Source organism: Cajanus cajan, chromosome 10, assembly GCF_000230855.2.
Source record: "Cajanus cajan strain Asha chromosome 10, NIPB_CcT2T_4, whole genome shotgun sequence".
Lineage (NCBI taxonomy): Eukaryota > Viridiplantae > Streptophyta > Magnoliopsida > Fabales > Fabaceae > Cajanus > Cajanus cajan.
In genome coordinates this window covers 17,846,992-17,856,880 of record NC_138526.1, presented here as the reverse complement: position 1 = coordinate 17,856,880, position 9,889 = coordinate 17,846,992, and positions in this window count along the sequence as shown.

Sequence of the window (9,889 nt, the reverse complement as noted above, 5' to 3'; positions counted from 1 at the left end):
CCTTTTCAACTTGGCTCAGATTATTCTTAAATTTGTTTTCAACATGATTGAAAGGAACTCCACAAGTGTTGGTAATTATTTTTAATGCATGGTAGGTTTTATCAATTTAATAACTATATAAGTGAAAATTCCTCACATGTGGGGAGTTAAAAAATCTTATATTAAAAAAGTATATAACTATATATGAGTAATTAGGTCATGAAAATTATATAATTTTATTATTATTATTATTATACATTTCATCAATTAATTTTATTTTAATACGTGATATATTTATAATTTTAAAATTAATTTTTAAAATTATTTGTTATAAATTTATATTATTAATAAAGATGATATATTTTTTTAGTGTTCACAACTTTTAAACTATTTTGTCCCTATGTGTACCATTATTTCTTTTTCAATATTTTTTATTTAATTTCTTTTCTTCATCATCATAACTAAATATCTTATGTCCTTAAAGTAATCAAACAATATATGAGTAATGTACAATAAAATTTGTACAATAGTAGTTTTGAATCAATCTCTCTCCATCATTAATAATATATTTCTTCATAATAAATGAAATGATAAAGAGAAATCGATGCAAAAATAATATTATACAAATTCTTGTATAATTTTTATTGTAGCATTACTCCTCTTTAAATAACTACTTAAATTATTTACACCCTCTAATTATTAATTAATCACATATATTTAATTATTATTATTTTTTTATATAAAATACACACGTGCCTTTTTATGCTAATAATAAATATTAAAAAATTACGGTACATGCTTGATCCAATAAATTAAGGTTTTCAAAAAATAAAAGTCTTACAGTTTCATCAACATATTTTTCTTCCAATTTCACCAACTTGTTAAATGTTTAGTGTTATTAGATTAACAATTTCTACAATTGATATATTTAATAATTTAAGTTAACAAATTAGAAATCATCATGAATACGATTTTTAAAATAAATTATTATAAAAGTTAATAATTTTATTGTAGATATATGTTGGGTTTAATGGTGATACATTAAGAGTGAAAAAAAGTTTTATATTATTATCTAATTACAATTCCCATTATATTTTGTTTGGATGTGGTATTTTAAAATTTCAAGAAATTTAAAATTCTTGAAATTTAATTATTTTTATTTTATTTTTCATCAATCATTGAATCTTTTGTTTGAATAAGTTAATTTGAATTTCTTAGTTTGAGTAAAGTAATTTAATTTAAATCTTAATAAAAATTTATTTAAAATAAATAAATATATTGAAATTTTAAAATTAAAACTTTATGAAATAAATAGTAGTCAATTTTTAAATATTTAATAATTTTAAATAAATTTTTAAAATTGAATATTTAACAATTAAAAAAATTATTGATATTTTTATGTCAACATTAAATAAATCCTAAACATAGGAGTGTTTAAAACATGATCTAGTCTAACCTATTAAATAAAAAGTCAAGTTTAAACTTAAAAAAAAAAAGTTATTCATTTAAAAAAAATTGAGCATAGACTTAGAAGAAAAAAAAGTTTGATATACCTATTATGTTAGTCTATTTATCTATATGATATAATAAAAATAATATAAATATTATATTATTAATAATATAATTAAATAAATAAATTTGTAATATAAAAAATCGCAATAGCAATATCTTTTGACATTTTTATTATACTTAGACATTTTACACTCTCTATTCATATGACATTAAAAAATAGAAAATCTAGTAGTCACATCTTTGTCAGCTCTTTTTCTTCATCTACATGATTGATTATTTAAAATATTAAAAATGGGATATACGAAACATTTTGAAATTTTTTTTGGATAAGGTTCTCATTATTTATCACAACAATGCATGAGTATATATGAGCATACATAATTGTACATGAGTTTTTTCTCTTCCATTAGTTTTTTATTTTAAATTCTAAATTTTAATAATAATAAAGTAAAGTATATATTTTATCACACAAATTAAAAAAAAAAACTTGTATGCATATTTCAAAAATAGATTTGTTGAGTTATTTAAAATTAAAATTATTGGTCTATTTAACGTTTTTAATATAAAATGAATTTTTAAATAAGTTAATAGTTCGAGCTAGAGTTTTAAAAAAAAATCTAGCTAGACTTATAAAAAAAAGTCTATGATAAATAATAGGACGGACTCTGATCGATTCATCTTCTTCAAGGTGAGGTTGGTGAGACTAAAGGAGAGAGTCTCCTCTTCTCCAATGACCTTATGGTTGTTCAAGGATTGAATCTCCTCCAAGGATGAAGATGAAGGGCGAATGAAGGTGAAGAAAGGTGTAGGTGGGTGAATAGGAGAAAGGAAAAGTGAAAGGGGTTTTGTTGTTTCTAGGTTGGCTCACTCCATAAAGGCTTGATGGAGGCCACTCAATAATAGCCTAAACTTACTCTAAGTTGAGAGGTTAGGGTGAGGTCGTGTAGACCTAGGAGACTAAGGAAAGATTTGAAGGCAAAAAGCTCACTCAAATGCATATAATTCAAAGTGGCTACATGGTGGAGGGTGTAGGGTATATATAGGGGTGGAGGGTGACATCTAGGGTTTCTTTAGGTGGTGTGGCCAAAAATTCCCACCCTAAATGAACTCTAAATGTCACTCAAATGGAATGTGAATGTGCCACATAGTCAACCCTCCAAAAGACCTAAATACCCTTAACCTTAAAATGAAGGAAAAAGTGGACTTTGACCTCACAAGTCAAGGCATAAGTCCTAAAATAAATCTTACTTTAATCACCTCATAATACAAGGGTAAAATAAAAATACAAAATAAATTAAAAAGCAATAAAAATCCTAATCTAAAGTAGTATAAGGTCCCAAGGGAAGTAAAGTACTAGAGGAAGTCAAATGTCTCTATACTCAAGATGAGTATAGGTCTAACTGTGGTGTCTTTTCCTCTTGCTTCCTTTATCATCCTTGCCATGGCCCTTGTGATAGGTCCTACATGAGTCTCCAAGGATGGTCCTCCATCAGACTCAAACTTTAATTTAATAGAACAGATTATGCCCTAACCTATTAGCATCCATGATAGAGAGATAAAAGATATATAAATGAGATAAAAAAAATATGAAGAATTTCAAATTCTCACTTTTTTGGGAGAATTTGAAATTATAGAATTTTAAAGAATTTCACAAATATTTGAATTTCAAAATCCTTATAAATTTTTCATCCAAACAAATTATTCCACCCCAAATTTAAAATTCTTCAAAAACATAAATTACTCATTTAAAATATCTCATCCAAACACATTATTAGGTTTTTGTGAAACACACTTCCAATAATTAATAATACACCTCCCTTACTCTTTTTTTTCTTCTTTTTTTATACCCTAATTACCTTTTAGAAAATATTTTTCAAAAAAGAAACAAAACTTAAGGAGTTTCCCATATACTAAAGATACAAAAAATGCATATCCTCCCTTTCAACAAGAATCTGATCAGTGATCTCCTTTGCCGGGTTGATCTCCACAAGAACCCAAACAAACTGTCCATTTATTTGTTTCATTCTAGCTTAATCAATGGAGATAGGAGCACCAACACTTGAGGCTATTGATTATAAAATTTTGGGCATCCAAAATTCTTGTGGAAGATCAAACATTCAAATCCAAACATAAGCATAAGTGTTCCTTTGCAATCTATTGCTATAATGGGCATTGTGTTCTCCATGTGTTTTGACAACAGTGTGAGAGTTTTGCAAATGGTCTTTCTGGTTCCCTTGGCTTGTTAGTAGGGAATGGTGGTTGATCCTTGAGTTGTTAACTTGGTTGTTTGATGAAATTGCCGTTGTGGGAAGTTCTTGCCCCTTGCTTGCAGTGGGGTTCCCCATGCTAAGGATTTTCTAAGGGTTGATTTTATTATTGCTTTTAGCTTTGACTTTTCTAGTATGGAAACTTGGCCTTTTTCTATGTTTTTACTTTTTTTTTTCTTCCCCTTTTTTATTCTATATTATTAATTATTTTTTTAAATGTAATGTAAAATAGAGACAATGATGTGAAGAAAAACACAATCTCATTACTCAAATGTATTTTTTTAGACTACAATAATGAGAAAAATACAAATAAAGCAATAAAGGAAGTGACGTTCCAGCTAGCCCATCGTCTGCTCGTGGTAGCCCCACTGTTGCTCATGCCACTACTACTACTGCTAGTGCCGATGCATCTCTACCTCCATGCTTGCGAATCGAGAATCGATGCTTTGGCTCAACTAGTCGAAGTGGGCATCAGAAGCTAGCTGTCATTCCTCCTATTGTTGGCGGAGACTCTCTGCGCCTCTTCCTCCTCGTGGTTGTGAAGGCTCTAGCTAGTCCTCTGGTTTAATGGGTTCATCCGCAAACAAGTCCTTGAGGTCATCCACGTCAAACTCCTCGACCAAGACATACCCGTCCCAAGTATGCTTGATAACACCCATGCTCCTCAAGGTGGGTGCGTCTATGGGTCAAGGAATTGGCCCAATGTCGTCGTCGTTTTCCACAACTCTAAAGTGCTCTACTAGACATCCAAGCAAAGCTCCCACTACTATGTAACCAGAGAGGTAAATTGTGTTGGATCACTCGCCATAGTCACAAATGTGCTTTAGGAAGAACGCCTTGGGGTTACATCGGATGCCACGGGTCATGTAGTAGAGAGGGAAAAGGTCTCTTTAAGTCATAGATCCGGTGCTCTAATATCATTCATGAATGGTGCCTGACATGAGCTTGGTTGTCCTTGGCATGATAGCCTCGCTAATGAGCTCCTACTGCATGACGTTAATCGATGTCTCAAATGTGGGGGCAAGGAGGATAGGTGAGTATACTCCCGTGTGAAATGCTTTGCGGGTACAAAGTCAGCCTGCCTGTTGAACTCTACCATGGTGAGGGTGCAGAGGACTCTACCCATCCAGAAAAGCACCATGACGTTCGGTCCGACAGAAGCCCTAGAGGTGTACTACATGGAGAACGCCAAGAACTCGATGGTGGCATCCTTGTAAGAGGACCCGAGACGCTCTACAAGGAATTCTCATCCTTTGGCTGCTAGAAGATCCTGGACTCTGCCTAGAATCCCCACCTACTCTAGTATCCCCAACTCCAATGACCTGGAAGGGATGAAGTCGAAGCTCCTCAGGCAACACTTTTGCCCATCTTGTCACTCATGACCACAAGACCTGCAGGGGGTGAGACTAGGGTCGTCGAAGTAGGGCCTCAAGTTCGCTTGTTGGACCTTGCCTGGGAGGATTCACCTTGGCTCATCTTTGGTGAGGGGTTTGGAGGGAAATGTAAACAATATGCTAAAAATGAAAGCAAAGGAAACATATATGGAAGTTTTGGAGTGGACAAGGAAAATGGGGGGGAGAAACCCTTATATAGGCACCAGAAACACGCGAAACGGTTGTTCCACTTTTAAGAATGGCCTGTTCTGCGTTACGATACGGGGAACGACCGTTCCACTTTTGGAACAGCCCGTTCTGGTCAAAAAGTGGCTTTTTTTTAATTATTGCCTTTTTATATGCCCCTATGTCATATGCATGAGATTTTATGCTTATGTCTTATTCCTAAAAAATGCAATTCAATTTTATTGTGAGGAAATTAATTTGTACACATTCATTGTTAATGAAAACGATTTGTTTTCTTGTTCGTGCTTTATTTGCTCATTACCAGGATGTACTCTCTTAAACCTGTGGCTTAGTTGCTCCTTGTTTATCCCAAATGATGTTTAGTCAAATGTTCCTAGACTCTGTTCAAAAATGTCTTAGTCTTCCCTCTACGAGTATTCATTGTGCATTCTCGATGTATCTCTTGGAACTTCCTTAATGCCATGTTGGTCATGAGAGAAGAAAAGGAGGGATGGTTTTTTATTTTTCAAAGGGCTTGTTTAGAAAGATTTTTCAAAAGCTTTTCAAAAGATTTTCAAAAGTTCATGTTTGGTTGATATCTCTACAGTCATCTTCAACTTTTATAACGTGTCTTCTCATCTGTCAATTTGTAGTTTTCAGTCTTCAGCTCTTCTAAGATTTTCAAATTCTTCATCACTCTTACTATCCCCATCAGAATCAACCGTCAATAAAATGGAGTCTCCGAGTCCACCACTACCTCGGTGATCACCAAAGTTCTCAAATTTATTAGCAAACACAGAACACCCTTTACCTTTTTGACTCGTCAACCTTACTCTTAAGTTCAGACATTGTTATTCTTTGCCCATTTTTCAACCCCTTGAGCTCACAACTTTCATGTTATAAGGCAAGGTTCTTTTGTCTTAGCTCCTCAACAGTGTTTTTATGAAGCAACCTCTTCCCCTTTTCAAATTCTTCCTTTTTTATTTCTTCGGCTTCAATTATTCCGCACCTCTTCTCTTGAATCTTCTCCTCAAGTGACCCCATCTTTGCTTTTAAGTATGACGTCCTTCTTCACTAATTCCTCTTCAACTCGATTAAAATGTTCTACCTTGTACACAACACACGACTTGGAAACTAGTTCGGAAATGCTCATATATTGGTAGTAGTTTCTGTGAGTGGTAGTAGTGAAACCGGGTTGTGACTCGAGTTTCATTTTGGGTTGGAAGTTCATGGGAAACCCAAGAAGAAGTAGACTTTACTTCAAAGGAGTATGTTTTCTGAAAGGATAATGATAAACCAAAAATCTGACCGGGCCTCCTTTGACATTAGGAGGCATAGATTGATGGCTCTTGTAGTTTAGGATGTTCACTTTTCCCAATGGTCCATACATGTTATTATCTATGCCTTCCACATCTAATAATAGAATAAATGAATATTAATGCATTATCCTAAAAAAAATGCATGGTATATGTTTTTGCCTAAGTTTTATCATGTTTTGATTAGTTAAGGGAGATGATGCATGATAAGAACATTTTTTTATTTATTAATATTTATTTATTATTTTTTGGAAAGGAAACTACTTATATGATGTTATACTATGATGATGTAAGGACATACAGAAAGGTATTAATTTTTATTTATTAATATCTATTTGCTTGCCTAAGATCCCAATCCACTCCTATTTGAAACAAACAAACATGCAACAAACATATGTTCAAACAACATACACCCATGAACAACAACGTTCTAATCCATGGGTTAAGGTCCCTGTAAAGAAAGATGCATGGTATAGGATGGTTCTAACTATTCTCACCGGTCTTTAAAAGGCTCCCTAGGTTTCCCCATTATAGGGACTCAATATCTCTATCGTTGTCACCTAGCAGACTCTAGGGTCCATCGCAGTATTTCAAACAAGAGTAACCGGTTATCACCTTGAGTGTGATTTCTAACAACAACCTATAGGCTCAAGGTCATCACTCAGGTCGGTCGTACATTAACCACTCCTTATGACTATCCACTCTTACCCTCGGGTGTAGGGGAACTGTTGTGTGCAATGATTTGTGTACGATTTTTATTTCAAACAAGTGCAAAATTTAAACATGCAAGCAAATATTAAAGCCACACTAAAGCAAACAAGTAAATATTTACAAAAAAGGTAAAAGGGGTAAAAGTTTGGATAATTATTTTTATTTTGCTAAATTTGTCATTAAATAGGTATGGCCCTCTTTAAGCTTCCCCAGTGAAGTTTCCATCTGTTGGACCTAAAAAATTTTGATCTTGCCCACATATGGTTTTTGACTTCTATTTGAAAATATCATCGGTTTAGGAATACCTGAAGATCAGACTAATCCTTCACAAATAGTTTTTGAAAAAGGTTCTTAGGAGTCGTCACCAACATTTTACTCAAAACATTGGAAAAAGGAAAAGGTTTTCAAAATCAATAATGGCCTTGATAGCCAAAATTGAGTTTGGAGGTCGATTACGTGTAAAAAAGGTGTTAGACCCCTTACAATGTCCTAATTTGATACCCTATGATGATTTTAACATAATAATAAACTAATTTAAATGTTTACCCTTTTTATTAATTAAACCTATATCAAACGTCTACATGGTGAATGATATTTTATGGCAATAATACAAATAAACAATTAAATAAATAATGAGAGAGAGAGAGAGAGAGAGAAATTGATTAAAATACTTCTATAACAAGCTTTTATAGATTAATCCTCCAAATGTGGTATATAGACGTGTTTTTCCAGCCTTTCGCTCTACAAAAGTCTCATAGACACTCAAGAAAATATAGAGAGGGAAGAGAGAGAGATTCTACTAGGACTAGGTCAACTGATTAATATGTGTGGGAATGCGTGCATTAGGCACACATTTATAGGCACCTAAAGGTGCAGTATGATCATTCCAAACTAGGGTTTTAGACCAAATTTTGAGTTGGGAATGGGTCGTTCTGGTTTGGGAACGGATCATTCCCAACTAAGGTTACACATTATTTTTTATGGGTCGGAACAACTTGTTCTGGATTGGGAACAAGCCATTCCCAACTAGGATTTTAGGCCAAATTTGTGGTTTGGAATGGCCCATTTCGATTTAAGAACGGCTTGTTCCGTGCATAAACTCTGACGTTCATGCTTTTGGACCTTTTATTATTGTTTTGGTCTGTTTCGGTGCTCTTATGGGCCTTTAGGAGTCGTTCTTGTTGTTCTAGCAGTCCTTTGTCCTTAGTCTTGACAGCCTGAATGAAATATGACGTCTACACACATAAAATGAGAAAGATTGGGATATGTTCACTAAAAAAACAAGATAAATTTTGAAAACAAACAACATAACAAGCAAACACATAGACACCTAAGTCTTATGAAACAACCAATACAATATCCTTTTAACATAGGTCAAAAATATAAAATGAAGCAAACTTAAACAAAGCTACATTAAAACTAAAACTACACCTTCAAAAAGGCTTTAAACTCAACAGCAAGGCCAAGGGGTCTACCACTAGGGTTATGGCAAGGAGGATTAGGGTGTGGACCATCATGGAGAGGGTGAGCCCAAGCTTCTACTTTCTTGGATTATTTCTTAGAGCCTTTATTTTCATATATGTCTTAGAATAATGATTAGCTACATACTTTTGGTATTGTATTTTGGACCTTAGAGTTTGTAGGCATTGGGCCTATTGGGCCTATTCTTGGGCTTAGTGAGTCTAGGGTATTATATAGCCATTATTGGGCTTGTTAGTTTTGTCTTTTTATTTTAGAAATTTTTTAATAGGTATTTTCGGCTTTGTATATATGAGATATATAGTATAGAACTTAAAAGAGTTTAGGAAAAATACATGTAACTTGCAATTTAATTTAAGGTACATTTAGAATGAATTAGAAAGCCATGTGCACATGAAGCACATGTAGCACCTAATTCAACTCAAATGCTAACTCAAATGTGAGTGCATGCATCTATGAAGTGTGGACGTATAGTATGTGGAGGAGTCGACCAAAGAATTTGAATTTGAATTCAAATTCTAATTGTGGTGCCAAGTTTCCAAAGCAAGCTATTAGCCCTTCCCTCTTCTATATAAACTCTTCTACCTCCACTTTGTAGTAACTTTTGAGATTTATGAGAGTATTGATTCTCTAGAATTCTCCCTTCAAAAGTCTTAAAGTTCTTAGGAGAATTTTCTCCTTGAAGACTCCAACAAGAAAACCTTCCTTGTGTAGTTTGAGATCACTTGCTTGCTTCTACTCGCCTAGCTTAATTTCCAAGCCAACTCCATCACATTTTCGTTGTCTTCTTGATCCAGATTCGTTCATCTCAAGCAGCAAGGGAACTAGAGCTTTGACGTGTGGTTCTTGAGGAGGATTGTTCATCGTTCTCTCCAAAGATTGCATCAATATATTTCGTTAATAACTTAAGATTTCTTTTTAACAAAAGTTAACGTTAAGAATTAATCCTGAAATGTTATAAAAAGTTATAGATAAAACAATAAAAAAAAAAAAGAGATAATTATAAGAGTCAAAAGTGTAAAACGCTAAATTATATTAAAAAAAAATTATATTTAGGCCAAAAATA